General features: G+C 36.2%; 1 protein-coding gene across 4 annotated transcripts in view; it reads left to right on the forward strand.

The window, feature by feature from the left end:
* Positions 1–27,305, forward strand: part of Lrrc4c (leucine rich repeat containing 4C) — a 1,249,590-nt gene that overhangs the window by 178,661 nt on the left and 1,043,624 nt on the right. The window lies entirely within an intron of this gene.

Here is a 27,305-nt window from a genome sequence, read left to right on the forward strand (position 1 = left end):
AAGTAAACAATGGTAATTCTTTAAAATATAAGAGGGTCATGTTTAAGTTGACCTAAGCTCTCCTGTCTAGTCTGGGTTGATTTTAATATAATATTTAAGAAAATTTAAAGAAATTTTCTACAGTATCTACTTGCCTTTTCAGAGTGTCCTGTCTGCTGCCTATGTTCAAAAACAATGAAGAGTGAAAGGAATACAGTAAATTTCAGAGTGTTTTCAAATCTGGGTAAATGTCAGGTGTTTTTTATTTTTGTTGTTTTTGTGGTTCTAGTTTGAGATATCCAACAAGCCAGTTGTATGGATAGATATTTATTTCCTTGAGTGTTAGTGCTGTTAAAGATTCTCTTTCTGTTTAAGGATGCATATGTATGCTTGAGTGGCTTGTGTAAGTGTGTCAGGAAGAAGGCTAGAAAGGGCCAGATGCCCTGGAGGTATAGTTAGAGGCTGTTGTGTGGAACCTGGTACTGGTGGTGGGGCCTGAACCTGAGTCATTCTCTTTCTAACCCTGGATGTTTCTCTGGAAACCCAGGTAAAATGAAGATGCAGTTGAACTCCTCCAGCTTGGAGAGTAATGGGCCAAGCTGCCTGCTTGTTTGGCTCCTCTGGGACCGAGGTTCAGACTTTGAAGTCTGTAGCCCCATTGCTTCCCAGATAATTTTTTAAATTTAATTTTATTTTTACACTCCATATTCCATTCCCTGCCCCTCCACATCCACCCTCCAACTGATCCATATCTCACACCTCCTTCCCATCCCACCCACCCTGTCTCCACATGGATGCCCTCACACCCCACCCCACCTGACCTCTAAACTCCCTGGGGCCTCTAGCTGCATCACCTCTGAATAAACACAGATCCAGAAGTCCTCTACTGTATGTGTGTTGGGGGCTTCCTATCAGCTGGTATATGCTGTCTGTTTGGAGGTTTAGTGTTTTAAAGATTTCGGGGATCCAGATTAATTAAGACTGCTGTTTCTCCTAAGGAATCTCCCTTCTCCTCAGCTTCTTCAGCCTTCCCTAATTCACCAACACTGTTCAGCTGCTTCTGTCCATTGGTTGGGTGGAAATAACTGCATCTGACTCTTTCATCTGCTTGTTGGGTCTTTCAGAGGGCAGTCATGATCCCTTTTTGTGAGTACTCCATAGCCTCAGTAATAGTGTTAGGCCTTGGGGCCTCCCCTTGAGCTGGATCCCACTTTGGGCCTGTTTCTAGACAATCTTTTCCTCAGGTTCCTCTCCATTTCCATCCCTGTAATTCTTTCAGATAGAAACAATTATGGGTCAGAGGTGTGATGTTGGGATGGCAACCCATGACTCACTTGATGTCCAGTCTTCCTACTGGAGGTAGGCTCTATATGTTCCCTCTCCCTACTGTTGGGCATTTCATCAGAGGTCCCTCCCTGTGAGTCCTGGGAGTCTCTCATCTCCCAGGTCTCTGGTGCATTCTGGGCGGGTCCCCCCTATTTCCCGAGGTTGCCTGTTTCCATTCTTTCTGCTGGCCCTCAGGGATTCAGTCCTTTTCCCTTACCTAATACCAGATCAGGTTCCCCTCTACCACCTACTCCTCCCATCCTCCCCACCCCATGCACTTTCCCTCTCAAGTCCCTCCATTCCTCCCCACTTGTGATTGCTTTCTTCTCTCTCCCATGTGGGACTGAGGCACCCTCACTTGAGCACTGTTTCCCAGATTCTTAATATATATGTTCTCTGAATGAATTCTCTTAGATTCTTAAGTACAGCTACTAAAATATAGAGATGTTAATGTCACATGACCTGTGCAAACTGGATCGTAACACTATGGCCTTCAGCGCAAAGATATACTATGCCATAGTAAATACTGCCTTTGCCTCTACTCAGGTTTCGGAGTAATCGGACTAATTGGCTAGGTTGATCCAGACTCTGCTTGTTTGCTTTCAAAACTAGGACTAAAGAAACATTAACAATGAGACAAGAGAATTGCAATCTTAACTTAATTGAAGGAGGTGTAGTAAGCTAAAAAGGGATTTTTTCCTACTCCTGATTTCTCAGCAGTAAATTATTGGATTAATGAAATCTGGATGAATGGCCTTTTTCTAAACATAGGTCTGCAAGTGGAAAACTCAATTCAGTTGAACATCAAAAATAACTGGATTTCTGTGTTTCAAAGTATATTTAAAACCTCTTTCCAGTGGGTAGACTACCTATTTTATAGAACTTGTTTGGCAGCCATTTCAACCTGTGTCTTTTCCATATGCTTCCTTCTCCTGGGTACATATATAACTTGAACCCCATACATTCTTGTATGAAGTCCCCTATCTTTCTATCCACACACCCACCAGGCTTTAGAAAGTTTTCTGAGATGAAATTAGCTCATGAATTCCTTCTTTGTCCTATAATGTATAAGGCATATCTGCTCTTTTTAGTATCTGAACCACATTGATTGAATATTATCCTTGTATGTTCAGCTCTGAGTATGACAAAATTGATCTAAAGATTTTTGGATTGATTTAATTTGACTTTTCAAGTAATTGACTCCAGCTCTTCCCAGTTTCAGCTGCTTTTCCATTGGTGTGATAAAATAACCCAGCAGACTCACCTTAAGAAAAAGGCAGTTTACTTTGGCTTATGGTTCTAGAGGCTTAGAATCCATGAAGCTGGAGAAGCCACAGCCGCACTCAGAAAGGCATGGTGGCAGGAGCAGAGGTAGGCTGTCTACACTGAATCCACACTCTACAAGCTGAGCGAGAAAAGGAAGTACGGGCCTGTATGAAATCATACACTATAACCTGAAGGATGCACTTCCTCCGATGAGTCTCTATTTCCTAATGGCTCTAAATCCTTCCTAAACACTGCCACCAGCTGGGCATCAAGAGGTGCAATGTGAGTCAATGTGAAACATTATCAACGTTGTATTAAGAGTGAATTAACTCAGAAACTTTAAATACTAGACATATATATATATATATATATATTGGAAACTTCAGGTTGCCTGCTCAGTTGACTCTGCCTGTGCAGGGATTTGAGGTCCACCAGCTTAAGTGTTAGTCAGAAAACCTGCTCACGGATTCAGCTGTGAAATTGTTCTCTGACATAATCATACCATTCTTTTTTTTTTTTTTCATTAAGTAACAAGCCAAGTGTATCGTTTTGAAACTCATCTCCAACCCTATTTGATGTTCTGCCCATTTCTAACGGAAGACTGAGCACCGTGCAGTCTATTTCCAGAGCTGCCATGAATATTTATACGTTGCCTGCATCTTTACAAATTAGAGAGCAGTAAGATGAATGAGTGTAGTGAATCAGAGAAGACACACAGTGTGATGCGGGTAGAAATTTACTATCTCATTTCTATTTAAAACCTGATGACTCAGAGAAGGAGGCAGTCCACATCCATTTCAGTAAATCCCTTAATGCTTTCTAGCATGCCATTTTGGATTTTAGCACTACTGGGGGTTACATGATTTATTCTCAGGATGAGTATTTGTCTGCATATGTGTCTGTATGTATGTAAATGTGTATGAGAAAATATGTATTTAATTGAGGTTATTTTGGAGTGAAATGGAAAGAAATAAATTTACCAGGCTAATTGTTCATTATTTTCTGCAAGTCTCATTTTGTATGTTGTCTTGGTGATGGGATTATACCTACGACCTCCAATAAATAATTCTTAAGTCTGACAAAAATGCTATTTGTTTCTAAATTGATTTTTAATGTCTTCAGTTTGCATTTTCTCCACTTAGTGAGCTTTCCAATAATTATGCATTAGATTTCCCTGCCTTTCTATCTTTCCCATGCTCAAGATCAAAATCTTTTTTATAGGAGACAAGTGTCAAGATTTATTATTGCAATATCACAACTTGACACCTCTGTACTGCAAGGGCATGGTGAGGACAACATTATGCATAATTTTATCTTAGTCTTTGATTATCTGGCAAACATGGAACAATTTAAAAACTGCATTGTATAACACAGCGTAAGAAACAAAAATCCCATAATTTTCTTCAAGGCTGCTATCTAACGCACATTGGTGAGTGTGAAATGTTCAGAGTGGTTGAGCATGGCCTGAAATAGAAAATCACATCTGATACTATTAATTTAGGAGTTTTGCTTAGAGACATAGGCACAAATGATGAACACAGAGTCACAAATTAGCCTTGTGCTGACTAAGTCATTATTTACACAGCAATGATAGAGAAATATTGTACTTCTTTCATGGTTGTTGATTGTTTAATCAGTTCTATACATGTGCTCCCTCTATACTGCAACAGCTAGAGGCTCCTCTGATAGATGCCTGTATCAAACACCATTACCTCACATGTATGATGAAATTAGAATACCATATGAGAATTTTGAACCCTCACATTCCTTCAACACTTGTCATTTCATTTCGCATGTACCCCTCCAAGAAAGAGTGAGTCCATACTCAACATGAAAGTCCTGATTTTCTGGAGTTTACTGTCTATTTCTTAATAAGGAAATAGAAACACAATGTAAAATATTCCTTAAAAGCCACGCTAAGTGATGTGTTACCTATGTGTCAGCAATTATAACAGAAACACAGAAAGGAGCCTGAAGCTTAGAGATCCAGGGGTGATGGTACCAATTTTGTAAGGACTGTGTGTTTAAGTTTAAATTTAAAAAATGAAAGTCTATTTGGATAAGAGTGGAAAAAAGGGTGGAAAGTGAAATTATTGTGGATGACATGACATTTTGCACATCAAGGAACTCTTTTCCTATGGGGATATTGCATTCATTTTATGTTGGTAATTAAAGATATTTATTCCAGTTTTGATGTCCAAGCAGCCATCTGGACATCAAAGCACTGAGCCAAGTTGCCCTATGGCTGGAAGGAAAATGACACAGGTCCAGTTCTGTGGAAGCAGAAGTTGAAGTTAAAATTATAGTTCAAGGAGTTTATTAAGGAAATAGTCTCAGGACCCATGTCAGCTGCCTGTAGAGGAAATAAGATTACACACAGTGGACCTGACACTTAGCAGAGCATTCGGCATGGGTGTTAGCAGGAGAGGAGGGACTCTGGGGAGTATCTGGGTATCGTGAGGTGCTGGGTGTTTACCCATCTGTAAACATCTCTAGAAGTCAAAGTGTGTAGTTATGGAAAGACTCACTCTCCATGCTAATCTTGCTGATTTGCTTTTGGAACCATGGTGAATTTGAGCATTAATAAGGTCTGTCTCTTAGTCTTCACTGTAATGTCTGCTAGAGTTAACTTTGTTCACCATCTGTATTGTGTAAGGGATGTTGTCTTTCTTCATCTATTTGGACATAATATTTGCCTTTGTACCATTATTTCCCATTCTTTTAGCTCCCCACTTTGAAAATAGCATTTATCATAAGTTGCAATGACTCCTGCTGATAAATCTACATACACATCTTCATAAAACTTATTCTATCCCTTCCTAATAAGAAACAATCACACTTAATAGCTTAGTGTAAAGATATATAGATTTTCTCCTATCAATGTATTTATTTATAGACAAACATGCTTTTCTGCTAATATTTTATAATAGTTTATTTTCACACTATGGCAAACATCTTCATGAAGCAATTGCTTGAAATATTATCCATTCTGATTTTACAACAGTGATTATTATCAGCGTGCAATGACAAATCTGACAGCGTAATTTCCATCTTTTATTGGAACAAATAGCATGGCCTCAGCATCATTGGGCTGTCCTTAAACAACATTTTATGGATCATTTTGGGATACATTTTTAATGGTGGAATTCTAGGGTCATCCTGTCTACCACAATGTTGTTTCCACTCCAGGTCCCCATCACTACACACGGGAGATGACTGGCCTTAATGTATGAGTTCAGTTCCTTTAAACACAGAATTTTTAAATGATAGTTATCTCAAGACACTCCATCATTGAAAAAACTCTGCTTACATTTCAGTGTGTCTTCCAATGTCTTTCAGGAGCTAATCTTGTCTGCTACTGCAGTACCCAGCTTCTGGTCTCCTCACTTGTTCCTATCTTGTCTTCAGCCACTTCAGCAAGTATGTCACTATGTCAAAATGTATGCTTCCCATGACTGCATCTATCTTTCTTCTGGGTACTCTAGCCCTGCACTGCTGATTTCACATTTCTCCTTAAATGTATTTTGCCACACTTTTATCATACATTTGCTTACTGTACTTTTCCTTCCAAACTGTTTGATTGATATGTATATGCTAAAATACGTTTTGCGTATTTAGTATACATACTTTAATTAACTTCATGTGTTCCTATGTCTGTGGTTTTATCTCCACAAAGTATATACACATCTACCACCTCTGAAATTATCCTGGCCTCCTGTTGTATTCAATATGCATAATACTGGTTTTTTTGTGTATATATGCATGATGTGTAAGTGTACATGCCATAACGTGCCTGTAGAGGTAAGAGGACAGCTTTTGGAAATTCATTTTCTTCTTCCACACTTACATGGGTTCTGGGAGTCAAATTGAGGTCATGACGATCATGCAGCAAGTGTTTCATCCGTGAAGCCATCTCACTGGCTCTTATTCAGCATTCTTTTACAGTAAGAATACTTAACATGAAAAAAATGCTTTGAATGTACTTTAAAGTAGATATTTCATGCTATTATCCTAAGGATTGCTATGTAGAAGATATCTAGAGCTTATTAATCCTGTATAACCAAAACTTTTTTATGCACTCTACAATATTCCTCTTTTTTTTCCATTTCACACATAAATGGAATATATTTTGAGCGTTTTCTTTTTGAGCCTTTTCTTCTTTGACTCTTGTAGATGTCTTATACAACTGCAATCATGCACTATTGATCATTTGTATGTGGTACTTTTTACCAACAGAGTGGTTTCCAGAGTCATATATATTGTTACTAGTTGTTATTTGTTTCTTTTCTTTGAGGCTGGATAAGATCACATTTTATGTGAAGAACACATTTCCCTTTATTACTTATCTGTGTCATTTCTATTGTTTGACCACTGTGTGTAGCATTTTAGGGGACAGGGGAGACCAGGCATTTCATTTGAAGGTTATATTTTTAGAATTGTTATTGATGGATCATATACTGTTTACATATTTAATGTTAAAAGACATGTATAACATATATGTGAATGTATATAACATATATGCAACAGCAGCTTCACCATTCTGTTTTTTTCCTCCAGTGACAGAGGAGGTTCAAGATTCTCTACATTTGTGCCAACATTTGCCACTTTCCTATTTATTAGTATTATCAGCTACCATACAGAAATCCGCTTTGTTGTTATAAATATGTGTACTTATATATTCAGGTCATGAAAATATGAGTTCAAACATTAGATAATTCATAGAAGGTTATTTGTAGATATTTGTTGAATATGTGTGTGTGCATTGTATACATGTGAGTGTATGTATGTGTGTTTGTATATGTATATGTGCAATTAAGTGCATGTGTGTGTATGTGTGTGTATGTGTATGTATGTGTGTTTAGATAGAATGGTTTAAAAAGCTTCCAAACTCCAAGATACCCTTGGGAATTGAGCACTTCACTGCTCCTTCTGGCTTTTTGGTGATGACTCAGGTAACACATATCTCTAAAGCTGTGAATTATACTGTAACAGTAAAACCTTTCAGCTGGGTTGGCAGGAGAGTCAAGTAAGGATATTTTTATTGAAATAATAGAACTTTGGAAATAATCCATTTTTCTTAAAAATAATGAATCATTTGAATTTTAACCTTTAAATATACACCATTCTATACATCCCGTAACATATGTTCATATCTCTTTGTATATTTGTTTATGTCTCTCACTCTGTTTCTCTCTATCTCTTTGCCTCTATTCATCTCTGTTCTCTCTCTGTCTCTCTCTGTCTCTGTCTCTCTGTCTCTCTGTCTCTCTGTCTCTCTGTCTCGGTCTCTCTCTCTCTCTCTCTCTCTCTCTCTCTCTCTGTGTGTGTGTGTGTGTGTGTGTGTGTGTGTTTAGATAACATCATTTTAAAAGGCTTTACAAGTGACTTGCAATCCAGTATTCTAGAAGATAATAGCTTTCTAACTACAGGTTCCAGGGGTAATGAAATGTCTTATTCCATTTCTCACACATGTGTTTTTCTTCACTGTTCAAAATTTTTATTACCGAGGTACCTGAAAAATTCCCTGCAAGCTTCAAGGAGTTCAGAATTCTGCTTAGGAAATGCTAACTGTAGCCCTGGTTGATTTTGCACAGCAGCCAGAGGAGGTCTACATCATTTCTTAGCCACCCACAATGCTAATTAAATTTACCCATGTGAAAAGGGAACACCCACCCTGGTTATTTTGAGCCAGCTTGTTGAAACACTGGTTGAATCCTTCTGTATCTTTGTATTTCCCCATCTCAAAACTATAGGAACCCACAGAACTTACCACAGGAGCAAAGAGAACCAATTTTCCTTTTGGAAACACCACAGGATTTATAAAGATAGGGAGAAAGTTTTAATCCCCAGCCAGCCTTCTATAAGAGTTCTGATGTTACCTGCTAGCATATATTCCTTTATAGTTTTCCTCTGTAGAGTGAAAGAACTTGTTCCCTGGAGTCAAGTAGATCTAGATTAAGATAAAGCCCTGCATTTCCCCTGGTATGATTCTAAAACCATCATTTAAGCTACCTGCATCTGATACAAGAGAAACGATAAAGTCCATCTGGTTCAGAGCAAACATTAAGTATTACAATGAATAAAGAACATGAGTGGAAATTTGACATTTATAATTTGTTTTTTTTCTCTCTCTGTATTCTGATCAATGATTGGTAGTATTATTCTTTCATTAATAAATTACAGTGTTATTGAGGATCTACTGTGCTATAGAGAAAAAATATTGTAAGGCAATCATCCCCTGATTTCATGGCAGTTATGTCCTACTTGGGGAAGATCAAGAAATAAACAAATATTAAATAAGTTGAATTTAGATCATGATACACTCTTAAAGGATGTAATAAAGATCTGAACTGAATGCTGACGAGGATTGGGTTTTAGTCTAGGAATTATGATCAAGTGCAGCTTCATACTATATGGGACATCTGAAATAATGCTGTGTAAGTGCCATTTTGTGAAAATCAAGAGTTAACTCTAGGGAGGTGGAGAAGTGAAAAGACCATGGCTGTTTTCTGTTTGTGAAACAGAAAGAAGGAAAAGGCAAAGACTATGAGTGGGGAAGTGGGGGTTGAAGATGATGTTTGAGTGGGTAGACTTGGAGTTATGACAGAGTTTATTCCACTTGGTTTGGTCTATAATGGAAAGCCTTCTGGGTGGTTTTAACAGGAGGGGGATGTGAAGGTCAGTGTCTGTGTGTGTATGTGTGTGTGTTTACTTTTGTTTAATAGTTTAGGTGAAGAACTTGTTAAATGTAAAAAAGAACCAACATTCAGAACTGATATGTTCTTCATGGTTAGTGTACAATGCAACTGTAGTGGGAAGAATAGTCTCCCCTAAAATTAAATGTCCTACTTCTAATTCTGTGTGGCTGTGAAGATAATCTTATTTAGAAATGTAGTAGTAGCAGAATAAAATAATACTTGTCTTGAGATAAGCTTTAAATCTAATTGATAAAAGACCAGCAAGGAAGATAGCAGAGATGGGTCAGGATGGTGATTCTGTTAACAAGGGGCACCAGAAGGTTCTAGAAATCAACAAAATCTAATAGACAGGAGCACGGATATGTCTTCAGAAGAAAACACCCTGTCAATGTATTGCATTCCTGGCTTTAAGAATGATGAGAGGATATATACATGACACTTTGAACTGTGGAAATGCTGTCATAACAAGACCTAAGGAATTAATCTAGCAACCAAGAAGATAGTTACAAAAGGAAAGGTGGAATGTATCTTTGACAGCTGTGAAGAGGTGGATGAATCATCGAAGTAACCCTGCCTGTAAGGCACACTGAAGAGTCATTTTCTTTGGCAAGAATTTTGATTTCTCATTGTATATCTGAAAATGACTATACAGGTTGGGAAGATTCCTTGAGGCACAGGCCTCAAGTACAAATGCTTCTTTCAGCAGGTCCATGTTTCCTACTCTGTTCCATTAATAAGGGCCAAACACAGAGGCCATCTTTCTCACTCTTGTGACCTACTTTATTTCTCAAGCTCCCTTATAATTTGCTTACATTATATTAACAGCAGGAGTTGGTAATGAAAATTCTGAAGTAGGGCACCTTCTTTAATATAACAAATAATTTTCATTACCTGCAAAATTGCCACAGACAAGAAGTAATTAGTAGTGTAGTATGTAAAGAAAAAGTTCTGTGCCTATAGAGAAAGAAGAAAATTTGGGGATGGGAGAATTGTTTGCCTTTGTCATTTGCCAGGGGGTGATACATTAACCTGTACTGAATTCCTAATCTATATGACTTCCTACGTGATACTTCTATATCTGTCGCTTCTAATTATTGTGATTCTTAGAGGACAGATATTAATAAACCTGTTTTAAAGACACTGTAGAGGCTCAGAGAGATCCAGTCAACCACTCACCAAATGTTTAATATTATATAAAGATAGGGTTACATATTCATCCATCCAGTTATTTTTGGCTTAACCAAACTTTTCTTTTCCCTTGAAGTTATCATAGCCACTAAACTGATTTTGTCAATGACTTTATTGATAGATTCAGCACTTATGTTTTACATTTGGATTGTAAAGCCAACACTTGTTTCTAGAGACTCATGTAAGAGGTATACAGGAGCCTCTAAATATTTAGGCCAGTATTATGCAACAGAATAGCAGAGTAAAGGAGGAGAAAAACATTGCTTTCCTTCTTTCTTGATTCATTTTTCTCAGGAGAATTAGCCCAGGTCTGTTGCTCCTTCCTTTGGCAAGAAGCAGTAGGGCTTGATAATTGAGTGTGTCATCTTCTTACTTTGTGTTCTTTACTTTGAAGCCATACTACATTATCCTGGGCTGACCAGTGCTGACATTCAGACCTGAGAACAGTCATTAAACTGTGATTGCATTGCTGTCCCTTGAGTTCTTGTGAATTGGTTTCTTCTCACTATGGGGATTTCTCCTGAACCTCCAGACATTTTCATTCCTACTGCCTTCTTGAGTCCATGACTTGAATTCATAGGATGGGAATGTCAAGAAGGAAGAGACAGTGGTGGAAACGGATAAAGAAGCCTAGGTAAAGAATGCATTATTTTTCAGGAATAAATCTTTTCTTTCAAGCTATCTCGGTTTTAAGTTCTATGAGTTGCCCTGCCATAGAAGAGTACCCTACTAATCTCGTTTCTCCTCATGGTTCCTTTGGATTAATAGAGAGTAGATGTGTAATTCTCTCATTCATCATGATTAACTTTGTCAAGATCACAATAGAGAAAGGAGATCTATTTTTGTTGTAAAACTAAGAATACTTTCACAGCTTTGAGTATTTTGTCTTCTTACTCTATCATATATATCTGTAATGATTTTGAGACAATCATCAAAAGGGCTTCATATTATTTTGGTAAGATATAAATGATAATATCGGGTATTGAGTTATTTTAGATTCCTAGAACCTATATGCATATGATTTTTGATTATAACATATATTATGAGTTGGTAATTATCATCAACATATAATGTATTAACATGCATGGGATGCTATATTTGTAAACTAAATTGGTTTATTACAGTTGACAATAAGGGGAAACATACCATGTGGGATAAATACCAAGTTTTTGAATGTACAGAGATGTAGTAAATAACACATAAGTTAATGTGAACATTTTAAAGGAGATAAATATAACAGAAAAATGACATTCATAATAACACAACCATAGAGTTGCCTATATAATACCAGAACAATGGCAACACCAATGGATCTACTAACACAGAAGAGGAAATCTAGATTTCTTCCTAAAAGAGGTTTATACTCCTCAGCATAGAACTACATGCAACCAATGACAACTGAGAGAGAGGACATATATTTCCTCTAACTAGTTCTTTAATATAAGTGGTCCTAAAATCATTTACACATAAGCACAGTAAATGGATTTTAGAAATATATTTTTGCATAAAGATAACCATAATGACCCAAAAGAAGAGGCCATGGACTTTAGGAAAACTAAGGGGCGATGGAGGAGATTGGAGGAAAGGTCTATGAGAAGAGTTGAAAAGAGGAAAGGGGAGTGGAAAATTTGATAATTAAATATAGAAAACATATCACTGGAAAAATAAAAGAAATCTGATTTTGTAAAACAAGAATCAATGACAGATAAATGGTGCATATATAAATGTATTACTGATATTGCTGATATTGGAGAGAGGGATAGGGAGAGAGAGAGAGAGAGAGAGAAGACATAGATTCCTAGGCTTAGAAGCTGTTCTTTCTCATGATTTCTCTAGGTCAGTAATCATGCTTGATAAAACTTAATCCTTATTCTTAGGCTCTCACAATGTCACAGTCAAACTGTCAGCAGAGACTGAAGTCTCATTTGAGTTCTGTTTGGGGCATGGCCTACTGATAGGAGGTGAGAAGTTTAATGAATGTTATTAATAAGACTGGGAGTGAGACTTCAGAGCATAGAGAGCCTCAAACAACTGTAGGGATTTTTAAGATAATTTGCCTTCACTTTGTTTTGAATAGATTTAAAACAAAAACTAAAGGTATTTAATTTAGGGCAGTTTAAGAAATCACTGGTTATTAGAATGATGTCAATTACAGAGATAATCACACCTGCCTGGTCATATGGAAAAGGCAAGAGCTGAACCACCTTACAAGAACTACCAGCCTGGAGCAGAACTGGGAAATGTATGAACACAGCATCTCCTGGATTGGTTCTCATGTGACTGAAATGGCAGCTACTTTGGAAACTGAGGCAGGAGGAGTTCAAGTTCAAGGTCACCCTGTGTTAAAAAGCAAGCTCAAGGCTAATTTATTTAGAATATATCTCACTATTTAACAAAGAGACAATGGATACAATAGCCATCTGCATATATGGGGACCAGGGGTTAATCTGTAGTACTATAAGCAAACAACCCCTAGTAGCAATAACAAAACCAGAACAAGACAAAGGCATATCAACAAAATAACACATTTTAGCAAGTAGTATCTGTGAATCATTTTATTAATACCACTCATACTAATGTTAATATTTTAAAATATGGATCTTTATATTAGTTGCAACCACTTGGTTGTTTGTTATCTTCTAGAAGGGCCAGTGGTGGTATTATTTCTATTTTTTTTTCTAAAGTAAACAAGATCTTGTGTATTAGGTAACATACCCTAGTCATACAAAAAGAAAGGGAGCATCAAAACCCTAAAATCTTTAGAATATGTCTTCAGTTATGTCCTGCATCTTTTCTAGGAAAGGCAGAAATTTTTTTACACACTTTTGTAAAATCTGGAAGGGATTTTGGGAGATTCTGAGTGAATTTTTGTCATGGCCAAATCACCTATAATCTATAAAACCATCAGAGTTGCAACCATTTGTTGAACAGTAGGCTTTATACCAGGCTCTTTATTTGTACTAATTCTATTTTCAACATTCCCCAAATTCCAACATTAATGACATTCCTCTTTATTTACTGAGCACAAGAGTGCACTTTCCTTGTGGACAGGGCGTGCTTACCTTATTTGAAAGTAACCTGCATTCTTTTCATTATGCTAGTGAACCCTGAAAAGTATTAGTTCTTCTATTACCTAGCAAGTCAGAGAAAAACATCCTGCATATGTGTGATCATAGGGACAATCCCATATCCGGGTTCACATGCATATAAGACAGAAAGCCCTTTTAAAAGGCTATGGAAGAGCTGGAGAGATGGCTCATTGGTTAGCTTGATGTACTTACCTAGGGCCCTGACTGGATCTCCAGCAGCCACATGACAGCTCACTATTTTCTGTTAACATCAATACCAGTGGTTCTGACTCCTCCCTCTTCCATAGTCATAGTCTGCAGGCATTGTATAAATATGTAGGCAAACCACTTAGACACATAAAATAAAAATAAATGAATCTTTTTAAACAGAGGGTATAGATTTGTTCTAATTAACTTGGTCATTTTAGCACAAGGCTCATCTCATCAGTTTTTCCGTCTAAGTGTGTTGTCTGCAAAGAGAGAAAGCTTCCATTTTATGTGCTGAAGGCAATATGGACTGAAAGCCAAGGGTAAATGGAATTTTACATCCAGCCCAATATGTGCTGAGTGGATTAGCCTTTGTGGATTGTTTACTTGGACTGTTTCATATATTGCTCTCTACAACACTTATACTGCTGAGCAGAAAGAGTAAACCACTTTCTTTCCCAAGTGGTAAAATTCGACTTGAACCAACAGAACAGCATGCACATATTTTTTATCAATTCTTTTTCATTTGGTAGTGCACTTGCCTAAATTGATTCATTATTAAGCACAGAAAAAAAAAAAAAAAAAAAAAAAAACAAAAAACAAGAGAAGGGAGCCTTTTTCCTGAAAGCTCTGATGGGGACACTGGTGCTGGCACCAGAAGTCAGTTATTTGCATTTTGCTGTGTGAGCCTTAAATTAAGGGCTTCAAATTGCATTAAGAGGATTTTAAAATCAGATAAATATTTTCCTTTTCCATCTTTGTCTTTAAGAATGAATTACTGAGAAAAATATATTAAAAATACAAAAAAATTCACCTAATCAAATTTCATTGATATTTAAATTTGTCTGTTTCACTTTGATTGCTATCAGGTGGATGATTTTATTACACAGATAAGGAAACCATGAAGTTGCTATTTCTGGAAGTCTGAGGTTTCTCCTCTTTTCTCTTTCTATATTTCCTTATAAGTCTCACAGTAGTTCTGGGTTTTTTGGTTTGTTTGTTTGTTGATGTTTAACTAAATTTGATTAGATTTCTGGCTTAATGTTCCACTCAGTGAACATCCGCAAGGAATATGTTTGCTTCTGTTTTGAAGGAAAAATTATTGACTTGATCAGGACTCCCTAGTGATGATCTTATTTACTTATTCTTCATAAGTAAATGCAATAAATAGTAGTTCAAAAGTTTGCATTTCTTGTTCCTTGAAAAAATTCTATTTGTCCATAAAAGAAAAAAAAATTCGGGAGGAATGAAGGCTATTTTTTTTCTGGGTTTATGTGGACCAATATCCACAAAACATAAAGTGTAAAGGGAACCAGATAAAAAAATTAATTTCTGAAAATTCAGTAATGATGAGATTTGTTTTATCTACCTATAAAAGTACTATGACTTAGAAAAATTAGACATCTAAAACCTATATCATAGACTATCTGTTTCGGTTAATTAAAATATTAGTCACACTTCATAAATATCATGCTATCTATGTATTTCCTCGAGATAAGTTGTCAGTACTGGTGATGTTGGTAAATTCATGATAATATGGAGAAGATTAAAGCAACACTGAACACCTTTCATGTCAGCACTGAAGTCCTATTTCTGTGATAGCACAAGAAGATGAAGATTTATAATCCTTTGCTTGAGCTCTTCCCCTGTTCATTATATGAAATAGCCAAAGAATCAAATAGCACTAGGTATTTTCATAGGCATTAAGTAGTATAGACCACCCAGCAAGAATTGTGTTTGAAAGCAAGTGACTGTTACAGAACATAATTAATTTAAAAATAGCTAAGAATAAGCCTGGACCTGCTACTTCACTGATTTCAGAAACAATATGGGATGCTATTTTCAGGAACTCAATTGAAACTAGCACATTTGGAGACCTTGGAAGAAAAGGTTTAGCTCTTTTCTATGAGCCAGGGAAGGCTTGGTTCTGAATTGAGTCTTTATTTAAAAAGTAGAATGCCATGGATGATTTTATTACACAGATAAGGAAACCATGAAGTTGCTATTTCTGGAAGTCTGAGGTTTCTCCTCTTTTCTCTTTCTATATTTCCTTATAAGTCTCACAGTAGTTCTGGGTTTTTTGGTTTGTTTGTTGATGTTTAACTAAATTTGATTAGATTTCTGGCTTAATGTTCCACTCAGTGAACATCCGCAAGGAATATGTTTGCTTCTGTTTTGAAGGAAAAATTATTGACTTGATCAGGACTCCCTAGTGATGATCTTTTCCCCTAACCTTGCTTCTGCAGCCACCGAAGATATCCATTTTACCCAGCTCAGTGTTCTGTGGCACAGTGGGATTTACTATTGTTTGTGTGGATAAATATCATAAATACACTTTTGAACTTTGGTTTGACATCCTCAAAGTTAGTAGAAATGTATATGTATACGTAGATGTATATGATGTATATGTAAATGTAAATGTATATGTGTGAATTTTTAAAATTTATTGTTTATTTACTTTACATACCAATATGAACCTCCCCTCTTGTCCTAATATCCTCTCACACAGATCCTGCTCCCATCCACTCTTCCCATTCTGATATGAGAATGGGGAGTCCCCTCTAGGTATCGCCCCATGTGATGGTTTGTAAATGCTTGGCCCAGGGAATGGCACAATTAGGAAGTGTGGCCTTGTAAGGATAGGCATGTCACTGTGGGTGTGGGCTTAAGAACCTCACCCTAGCAGCTTGGAAGTCAGTATTTTCCTAGCAGTCTCCAGATGAAATTGTAGAATTCTCAGCTCCTCCTGCACCTTGTCTGCCTGGAGGCTGCTCTTCTCCTACCTTGATGATAATGTACTGAACCCCTGTACCTGCAAGTCAGCTCCAATTAAGTGTCCTTATAAGAGTTGCCTTGGTCATGGTGTCTGGTCAAAGCAACACAACCCTAAGTAAGACACACCACCACCTCCTGATACATCAAGTCATTCTCCTACTGAGGACAGACAAGGAAGACCAGTTAAAGGGACTGGATCTTCAGGAAGGCAACAAATTGAGGGGCAGCCCCCTCTTCAGTTGTTGGGGTATCCACATGAAGACCAAGCTGCACATGTGCTACACATATGTGTGGGGCACTGTGTCCAGGCCATGTTTGCTATTTAGTTAGTGGTTTATTCTCTAGGAGCCCATAAGGGTCCAGGTTAGTCAACTCTGTTGGTCTTCTCGTGGAGTCTCCATCCTCTTCTGTCCCTCAGTCCTTCCCCAACTATTCCACAAGAATCCTCAAGATCTTTCTCATATTTTGCTGTGGGTCTCTTCATTTCTTTCTTTTGACTGATGAGTGGAGCCTCTCAGAGGACAGTTATGCTAGCCTTCTTTCTTAAAATATAACAGAATATCAATTTTTAAAATTTTTATTAGATATTTTCCTCATTTACATTTTAAATGCTATCCCCAAAGCCCCCTATACCCTCCCCTCGCCCTGCTCCCCAATCTACCCACTCCTGATTCCTGGCCCTGGCATTCCCCTTCACAAGACCATGGGCTTCTCATCCCATTGCTGGCCGATTAGGCCATCTTCATAACAGAGTATCATAAATAGCATCAGGGATTGGCTCTTGCCTATGGGTCTCAGTTTCAGCCTGTCATTGGTTGTCCATTCCCTCTGTCTCTGCTGTATCATTCATTTTTGAATACATAGTGCTATTACAGTGGCTATAAAAAGGACAGTCCAAATAATCATAAAATTCTCCTTAAAATAATGATGTATTCATTTATTTTATTTGAAAATTGTTGGTCATCATGTGATTTATCTTGTCAATTCTTTTAAAATTCTCTTAATATCATGGAGTGTCTGTAAAGTCAATCACTGTATAAAATAAGGAAAAATTTAAATGAAAAAACAGAGCCTTTAGTTTCCTAAAGTCTACTTTACATTTTACATGTTGATGTTAGCAGACCAGGAGGAAGACAGGAAGCCAAGATACTGGAACCTTATCACACACATCTTGATGACCTTAGTGTTCTACGTCTATCAAACAGAAAGACTTATGCTGTCCCTCCTGCCAATTCTGATATACTACTCAAATGGTGCCTTCTGTTTTCATGCCATATATGCTCATAAAATTATATTATATGTATGCTTAAAACCTAAGTGCTCTCTGAAGAAGCAGAAAATATGTGGCTTTCTGACTCTGGTTCATTTTACTTATACTAATAACTAATTCCACTAATTTTCATACAAGTGCATAACTTTATTTTGTTTTTGAACAAATCTCCCATTAGAGATTGTATCTACCTCTATTTATCTATTTGTATATCTGTCTATCTATCTATCTATCTATCTATCTATCTATCTATCTATCTATCTATCTATCTGCATACACACTGGGTGCCTGTGTTTGCGTGTGTGTGTGTAAAACATTTTTATCTGCTCATATGTTGATGGGTATTTAGGCTTATTCTATATATTAGCTATTGTGAATAGCTGTACAAATGTTCCTGTGATATGTTGACATAATTTTCTTCCCATGTATATGTAGGAGTGTTATAGCTGGAACAAATAGGGGGGTCAATATTGAGTTGTTTGAAGAAATACATTACTTCTATACTTCTGTGTTAATTTACATTCTTGACAGCAGTATGTAAACAAGAAGTATATAATAAGGAAGTATATTTCTTCCTTCCTATCTACAGCCAGCATCCACTTTTATTTATTTTCTCAGTGATAGTAATTCTGACTATATTGAGATGAAATTTCATGCAGCTTTGTCTTACATTACCCCAAGGCCTGGGGGTTGTTGAACATTTTTATTTCATATATATTTTTGACCAGTTGTATTTCCTTCTTTGAGAATTATGTGTTGATTTCATTTGTAAATTTACTAATAGAATAGTTTGTTTTTCTTGTATTTTATACACGAGGTTGTTTGTGTTTAGGTTTTTTAAATAGAATCTAGATATTCATCTGTGTTTTTCATAGTTGAAAATTTTTTTACCCATTTCGTTTCTGTCTCCTTACTTTGCAAAATCTTTACTTTATTTACTAAGAGAAATGCCTTTCGTCAAAATTTAATATTGTTTCATAGACATCACAGACCTTTACAGAACAATTATATTTTTATTCCCTGTAGTAATGGTTAAATTTAAATGTAAAAATGTAAAAGCCTAGAATCACCTATGAAGAGAGTCTCAAATGAATTTTTTTTATCAGGTTGGTCCGTGAAACTGTCTGTAGGGTTATTTTCTTAATTGTTAATTAACTTTGCTCACAAAGACAGCACTATTCCCTAGGCTGGGGCCCAACACTGTGTCCAACTGAATAAGGTTAGCTGAGTAGCACAGAAGCAAGAAGCAGTACCATTAGTTCCTATTGTGTCTTGACTGAATATGTAATGTGACCAGGTATTTGAATTCCTGTGATCTTAATTCTAAGTCAAATAAGTGCTTCCTCCACCTCTCTGTTGTTTTTACCATAGGATTCAAAAGGAAAATAGAATACCTCCTATATGTTGGCTAATACACTTGACTTAATTAGAAGGTACTTTCATGTGCCCTGTCAAAAGTTAACTATTGCCTGAGTGCCAATCTTAGATTAAATTTCACGTACCAGTCTTCTACTCTTACATAAGATTTTTCCATTTTCCTTTCCAGAAACTAGCAGAGAATAATTTGATCAAGTTAAAGTAATAATAAGACTCAAAGTTAGAGTGTTTTTGTTTGTTTTGTTTTGTGGAAAACTGATAACATGACCCCTTCTCCCAAGTCCATAGAAGATAGATGATACATGATCAACGGTTTTAAGTATAAATCATATATTCTAGGTAATTCATTTTGAAGTTATTTATAAAAATCAATAATAATGTATGGAGATCAGTTGTGTTGGGTACTGCCAAAATGGCTGTGTTCCCTTATTCTGAAAGAACTTGTGATTTCACTTTTAATACAAGTAGTGCTGACACCATCTTTGGGGGTGCAGAAAGGAGCTCCATGACTTTCCACATGTGAACTCTTGAATATCTGAAATGCTGGAGATTTGGTAAGTGAGATTTTGTTGCGGCTGCTGCTTTATCAGTCAGTTTATTAGGAAGCATATTAAGAAACATGGTGCTAAGGCTCAATGTAATATGTTAAAATAATGTGATAAGAAAGCAACTAAAGAAGAAAAATGCTGATAAAATACCATGTAATAATCTCCCTAAGGCCTGCACTTAAATTCCCAGGTTTGAAAGGAAGTACCTACGTGTCAGGTGGCTCCTGCGAGAGCCACATTTCCAGCAAGACTGTTATCTCCCTCTTTTCTCATTCTTGATAATTGTCCTTGTGAATGGGGATGCATATGGCTATTTATGAAATAATTCAAGAAGCCTGGTGTGTCTTTTTCAAGCCACATAGAAAACTGAGAAAGCATTTGGTATCAACACTACAAAATAGTATTAATTTTGTAAGAATGTCTTTTGTTTTTAACCTGGATCACAGACCATTGCTTGGACATACAAATAATTTTGTCTTTTTAGCTTTAAGTAGAATAGCCTGAAATGAATTAGAAGAGGACATGATTGTGATGTTTTAGTACTTCAAAACCAGGAAACCCCAATATTGTCCAGGCATTCAGTCTATTTTATGGAAGCATATTTTTAGAATAAATTCAACATTACCACCATTATAATATTATAAACCCACCTTTATATGTTTATATTTTTGACATGTTCATAATATAGGTAGTGGTCAGCAAATATTCTTTAGTATAATAGTAGATAAAATATTGTACACTGCAAATTGCTTAATTTCTTGAACTATTCAATTTACAGTTGTAATATGTAAGTAATTACAGAAATATTTAAATTAATGTTCATAGCTTTCTCAGTGTAAAACTTATTTTAAAATGATTGCTGTCCAACAGATATGCCCTTTTGATCATACTGTGCTTAGGCTACAAATTCAAAGACTGCCTCAAATCAGCTATCAGAAATTAGATACATTTGCTACTTTCATTACAAACCCACTGGAGCCCATCTCTGATTTAATTTAAAATTTTAAAATATATATGTCCACATTTTAAAACACATTTGCATCCTGTGATTTACATCTTTTAAATAAGATGTCAACTTTTATCTATGAACTTTCCCTTAAATAACAAGAATGTATTTTACTTGTATAACTTTTTTTTACAACACAATTGGCATGAACATTTCCATTTGACCCATCAGCTTGTATTTTAGTTTTGGAAATAAAATCATCATTGGACATTTTTTTTGTTTTGTTTTTAGATGCTATCTCAGTAAAGCATGCAGAATATGGACTTTGATTTTGAGATAGATAGTTATGAGGTTGCTTTAGGTAATTAAGGGTATCATTCTGTGTTGATATTTCTGTTTGAGTACACCAGAACATTTGGAAGACAATTCTCATCTTTTCTTTAAGAAGCATATGCCTGGATATTAGAATTATAGTAATAGAGGCTGTCTTAGTTAAGGATTTACTGTTATAAACAGGCATCATGGCAAATGGAACTCTTATATGGACAACATTTAATTGGGGCTGGCTTATAGATTCAGAGAAGGTGAGGGTAGGTCAGGTGGGGACATCCTCTTGAAGACAGGGAAGGAAATGGGGGATGAGGAACAGTCAGAGGATGGAAGAGGAGGAGGATGACAACTGGACTGTAAAAAAAGATTAAATAACAATAATAATAATAATAATCTTCCTTTAACACTTGCTCAAAGTTTGTTTATTCCTCAAGTGATTATTCCCTCTCTACTTCAGTGTTTTGTATATCAATGACAAAGTTGTCATGGAAACTCAGCTATCACATGCCAGCATCATATATTGAAGTCTGTGTCCAGTAGTTTATTTTTAGGCACTGATTTATTCATTCTTCACAAACTAATCTAGAAGTTTTGTTTTCTGATTTATGTATTACCACCCCATATGGCTTTCCTCATTTTTTTCTAAATAATGAAAATATTTAGCCACACAAATGAACTGTGAACACATTTATACACATTTATTTAGCATTAGAAAGAAGGAAGGCAACTCATAGTTTTCACACTTCTTTTGAGACTGGTATGACTGCTTGACTCTGTAAGAAGATGAGTAAAGTTTCCTGTGAAGAGTGAAGGCAGAGGTGGTGTGAATGTGAGGTCAATGGCAAGAATAAATATATCAGCCTGTCATAGATGCAGCAGCAGAAAGATATGTTTGGGAAAAGTTTAGATTGACAACTCAAATTCTTCTGCCTATCTTCCAAATGCATCACCCAATTCCCAGCTCACTTGTGCTCTTATGGTTCTCCCGGTTTCGTGTTTCACCAGCAAAAGGACTGACAAGAAAAAGGAGGAGAAGACAAAAAAGAAAAAGAAGGGGCACATCTGAACCCACTGCCAGAAAAACTCAAAAATGTACTTCCCTGTTTTTGGCAAACCCTGTAAGCTGGAGAAGATAACTAATTTTCTTTTGTCACTAATCTAGCTGTGACCCACAACTTTGTCGCTGTCATATGTGACAATTAGAAATAGCCCCTACATTGCACTTTCCTAAACTAACCATAGCTTCACTTGCCTGTTGTTAATATGCTTGCATCTAAAGCTGGTGGCAATACTGTTTTTATTATTTTCTAACTATTACATCAATATATTATATGTTGAACTTTAAGTGTTTATAGTTTATTGTTTTCTACTTATTCTTCTATTATTAGACCATATAGCATAATACATTATGTTGGAGAATTTTTCTGCTTTTTTGGTTATTTGAACTGGATTAGAATAAATTGAGTGTACATGATACTGTTTTGTCTGTCATGTCAACATATGATGATATAATAATTTGAACTTAAAAGTTCGTGATATAGTATATAATATATAATCTTCTATTGTAAAGTTGAAAATGCCTTCCTATATCTTGTTTTACTACATCAAGAGAATTTCTGTTATGTAAGATTTTTTTGACCTGGAGGATAAAACTCTATACAATTTTAAGGGTAATATAAAAAAAGACTTTCTCAAGTTTTCTTTCAGGTGAAACAAGACATACAATAGGAAATTTGTCAGTTCCGTGGTAGTAAAACAATTATCTGTTGTGTACAAAGGGAGCAACTATTTTTTCTTTTCTTTTAATTTAAAATTTTGTTTATTATTTGTTCATGGATGTGTGGGTATGTCTGATTGTGTATGGTGTATGTCTATGGGAAATTGGTGGACTTCTGGAAGTCAAAAGACAGTTTTAGAACTTTAGAGAGTCTCTTCTTTCCTTCCAACTTAGTTCCTGGGGACTCAAACAGAGATCATCCAGCTTGAACACCAAGTGCCTTTGCCCACTGAGACATCTGTAATGAATAACACACACACACACACACACACACACACACACACACACTTATATATTATAAATGTGTGTGTGTGTGTGTGTGTGTGTGTGTGTGTGTGTATTTCTATGGCTGAATTAAATTCACGGATACATGCCACTTATTTTGTTATCAGTAGCACTTGGTTTCTACTAATTTCTCCCCTTTTTTCAAATTTTTTATTAGATATTTTCTTCATTTACATTTCAAATGCTATCCCAGAAGTCTCCTATACCTTCCCTCTGCCCTGCTCCCCTACCCACCCACTCCCACTTCTTGGTCCTGGTGTTCCCCTGTACTGGGGCATATAAAGTTTGCAAGACCAAGGGACCTCTCTTCCCAATGATGGCTGACTAGGCCATCTTCTGCTACATATGCAGCTAGAGACATGAGCTCTGGGGGGTACTGATTAGTGCACATTGTTGCTCCACTTATAGGGTTGCAGACACCTTCAGCAACTTGGCTACTTTCTCTAGCTCCTCCATTGGGGGCCCTGTGTTCCATCCAATAGATGACTGCGAGCATCCACTTCTGTATTTTCCTTGCACTGGCCTAGCCTCACAAGAGACAGCTATATCAGGGTCCTTTCAGCAAAATCTCTTGGTTTTCCCAAATATTTCCTTGGACTTCTGACTAAATGAACTGTCCAGGTGGAGCATGGTACATCATAGTAGGCCTATACACCACTGAATGGTTGACTAAATGATTGGAATGGTTGACTAAATTGTATACTTATCATTTAGTATACCCATACTCATAGCATTAGGGAGCAACTGATTGGTTTACTGATTTTGGAAGCTATTCAGGAGACTGTCAACAACTGTGTATTTCTTGTCTTAAGGAACTTACTGGGTAAGATTGCACATTTTCCTGGATTGACTGACTGACTGACTGACTGACTGACTGACTGACTTATTCATTCATTCATTCATTCATTCATTCATTTATTCATTGACTGATAGTCTGTGCACAGTACTTGGTTATGTTTTTTACTATAATGACTGACCCATGAAGCCATGTTGGCAACTGTTCAGCATTCCTGTGGAACATGAGAATGTCTTGGATGGGAAAACAGGTATTCAAAACCAGCCTTTTGAAGCTCAAAGTGCTTTCTATTACAGTACAGTTCAGAATCTCTTTACCTTAGGGTATATTTTATCAAGTCAGAGCTTCAGAATCTAATTCCTTCTCTTCCCTGCTTCTTATTAAAAGAAATCCCCCCCAAAAAAGCCAATGCTTTTGTTTTTCTGACATTTGGCCTACACTATAATATATTTGATAATACCTTTTGTTTTGCTTCATATGAGAAGCAAAAATCTATTGGCTACCTAAATTTAGTTTTTGGAATGGCCTAGTCTTACCAATGGAAGTACCTGACTCAGACTCCTATAGGGTACACACTGGGACTGAGCAAAATTATCCAATCCTTGCTTTAATTTGCGATCTAGCAAGAAAAGGAGTCATCTTTAGGGAGACATGAAGTGAAGTATTCCCTTGTGCTTTCCTCTCAGTATTTCCCATTGGGTTGAAAGAAGTGAATAAATACCAATTTGGAAAAAAAAAATAGCTGTCATGCCCCTAATGTTCTGTTTTACTAACTCAATTCTGTCTAGAATACAAATTTTGCCTGACATGTGCCATGCTGTCTGGCTTGTAAACATGAATACTGAAAGAGATCCACAAGGACTAAAAGATCAATGGACTATACATTAACTAAACAAGTTTCAATATGCCTTAATTTGCCTAGGGCATGATTTATTGCCTAAAATAAATAGACCAAGATCTGTTAATTTTCCCTGAGGTCCTTACATTCATAATCACCACCACAGCCAGTTTTTTTTTTAATACCATGTTACTGCTGTATACCTTTTTATGAGTTGACAGTATCCTAAAATTACTTTTTCAGCACCATGCAGTTTGTATCATTTTAGATGAAAAGGGCACAGGGCTTTCTGAAGGTCAACGGAAAATCATGAGAACAGTGTAATTCATCGAACAAGGGAAGACCATCTATTGTGTTATGTTTCCTTCATGTGGCAAGTATCCAAATAGCCCGTTCTTCCAGACACTGAGTGTATGTAGTGACTGGAATATGTGTGCCAAGATTTCTAGATTCTTAGGGAGATTAATAATGTTTCAACTTGCATTCCCTATTCAGCTTGAGGTGGCTTACTTCTTCCTTGCCTTTAAATTTAAGAAAATAGGCAATTTTCCATATCTATTAAGAACTAGGATGATTTATTCCAAATGTCTTCACTGTATGACACAGTTCCTGTCATGGATATCACATGACCTTGGAAAATCCCTTAGGAAAATGTGACTGAGACAACTTTACTTCCTTGGTACAACCGCTTTAGAAATCCGTGATGATAATAACTTAATCCACAAGCAACAACTCCCTAGGAAAAAAATCTAGAAAGATTTTGTTTTTATTGTTAAAAACATCAATGTTAGGTAAAGAAGCCCCATGGTTCTCTAAGAATGTGAACTATGTGCATTTCTGTGATGCAGAACATTGAAATGTTCAGTGCTGCCTGTGGCAGGGCCTGCTTCTAATAATCTCACAATGGGTATTCAGCAATACTATTGCAGAAGGGATCATCTTAGAATAAAGAGAGGTTCTTACAGAAATACCTACATGAATGTTTTATCATACCTATTATTAAGCATCTAAGAAAATAAATTGTAAAATGTATTTTCTGTCATTTGATGGTTCCTAGTCTTGTCCCAATCATATAGGATAAATTTGGATTTAGATGAGGAGAGCTGAAATTTATTTGTTGAAACTAAATATGAAATTGTTGATTTTCTATCCAATGCATGAAATTTTATTTATTTCAAACACTATTGTTACACATATTGACGCATATAATCACTATCTCAGGAGATTTGTTTTTGTGTGTGCTGAAAATTGATAAAATACTCTGGATCCAAAGATGATTGGATTGAGTGTGCTGTTACATCATTAGCATGAGATCACAGTAATTTCTGTAAGAAAGTACTTGGTGCCATGAACATTCCTTTTAGCACTGCTTTAAATGTCCCAAAAGTTTGAGTATATGTTATGCCTTCATTTCATTGAATTCTAGAAAGGCTTTAATGTCTTTCTTTATTTCTTTCTTGATCCAGTTTTCATTGAGTAGAGTTGTTCAGTTTGCAAGAATTTGTAAGCATTCTGCTATTTCTATTGTTGTATAAGTTTAACTTTAATTCATCATGATCTGACCAAATAAAGAGTGTTATTTAAATTTTCTTGTATCTGGTGAGACTTGTTTCATGACAGGATAAATCTTGAATTTTGGAGAAGGTTCCATGAGATACTGAGAAGAAAGCATATTCTTTTGTGTTTGGGTGGAATATTCTGTAGACATCTGTTAGATCCATTTGATTCATAACATCTGTCACTTTCATATCTAATAATCTGTTAGTTTCATATCTGTTTTACTTTCTGTCTATTGCTGAGAGTGTGGTTTTGATGTCTCCCACTTTTAATGTGTGGGATTCGATATGTAATTTAATTTTTAGAAGAGAATTTTTTTTTTAACAAATGTGAGTACCTGTGTTTTGGGAACTGAGATATCTTCTTGGTACAGTTACCCTTAGATGAGTATGAGATGACCGTCCTCATTTCTTTTGATTAGTTTTGGTTGAAAGTCTATTTTATTAGATATTAGAATGGCTTTTCCAACTTGTTTCTTGGATTAATTTGTTTGGAAAAACTTTTTCTGCTCTTTCATATGATGGCTCATTACTATCAGTATCTTTGAAACTGAAGTGTGTTTCTTGCATGAAGCAGAATGATAGATTCTGTTTTTTACATCCATTATCCTAGCCTGTGTCTTTTTATTGGGAAATAGAGTCCATTGATGTTAAGAGATATTAATGATCAATGATTGTTAATTCCTGTTATTTTTATGTTGGTGGTATTATTATTATTATTATTATTATTATTATTGTGTGCGTTCTTCCTTTCTTTTGGTTTTACTTGTGTGAGTTTATTTCTCATGTTTTCTTGGGAAGAGTTAGCATTCTTCTTGTATCTTCTGTAAAGCTGTATTTCAGGATAGTTATATTTTTATTGAATGTATTAATTACTTACATTTCTTTTTTTATTACATATTTTCCTCAATTACATTTCCAATGCTATCCCAAAAGTCCCCCATACCGCCCCCCCCACTTCCCTACCCACCCATTCTCATTCTTTTGGCCCTGGCATTCCCCTGTATTGGGGCATATAAAGTTTGCAAGTCCAATGGGCCTCTCTTTCCAGTGATGACCGACTAGGCCATCTTTA

The sequence above is a fragment of the Mus caroli genome, chromosome 2 (assembly GCF_900094665.2).
Source record: "Mus caroli chromosome 2, CAROLI_EIJ_v1.1, whole genome shotgun sequence".
In the NCBI taxonomy this organism is placed as follows: Eukaryota; Metazoa; Chordata; class Mammalia; order Rodentia; family Muridae; genus Mus; species Mus caroli.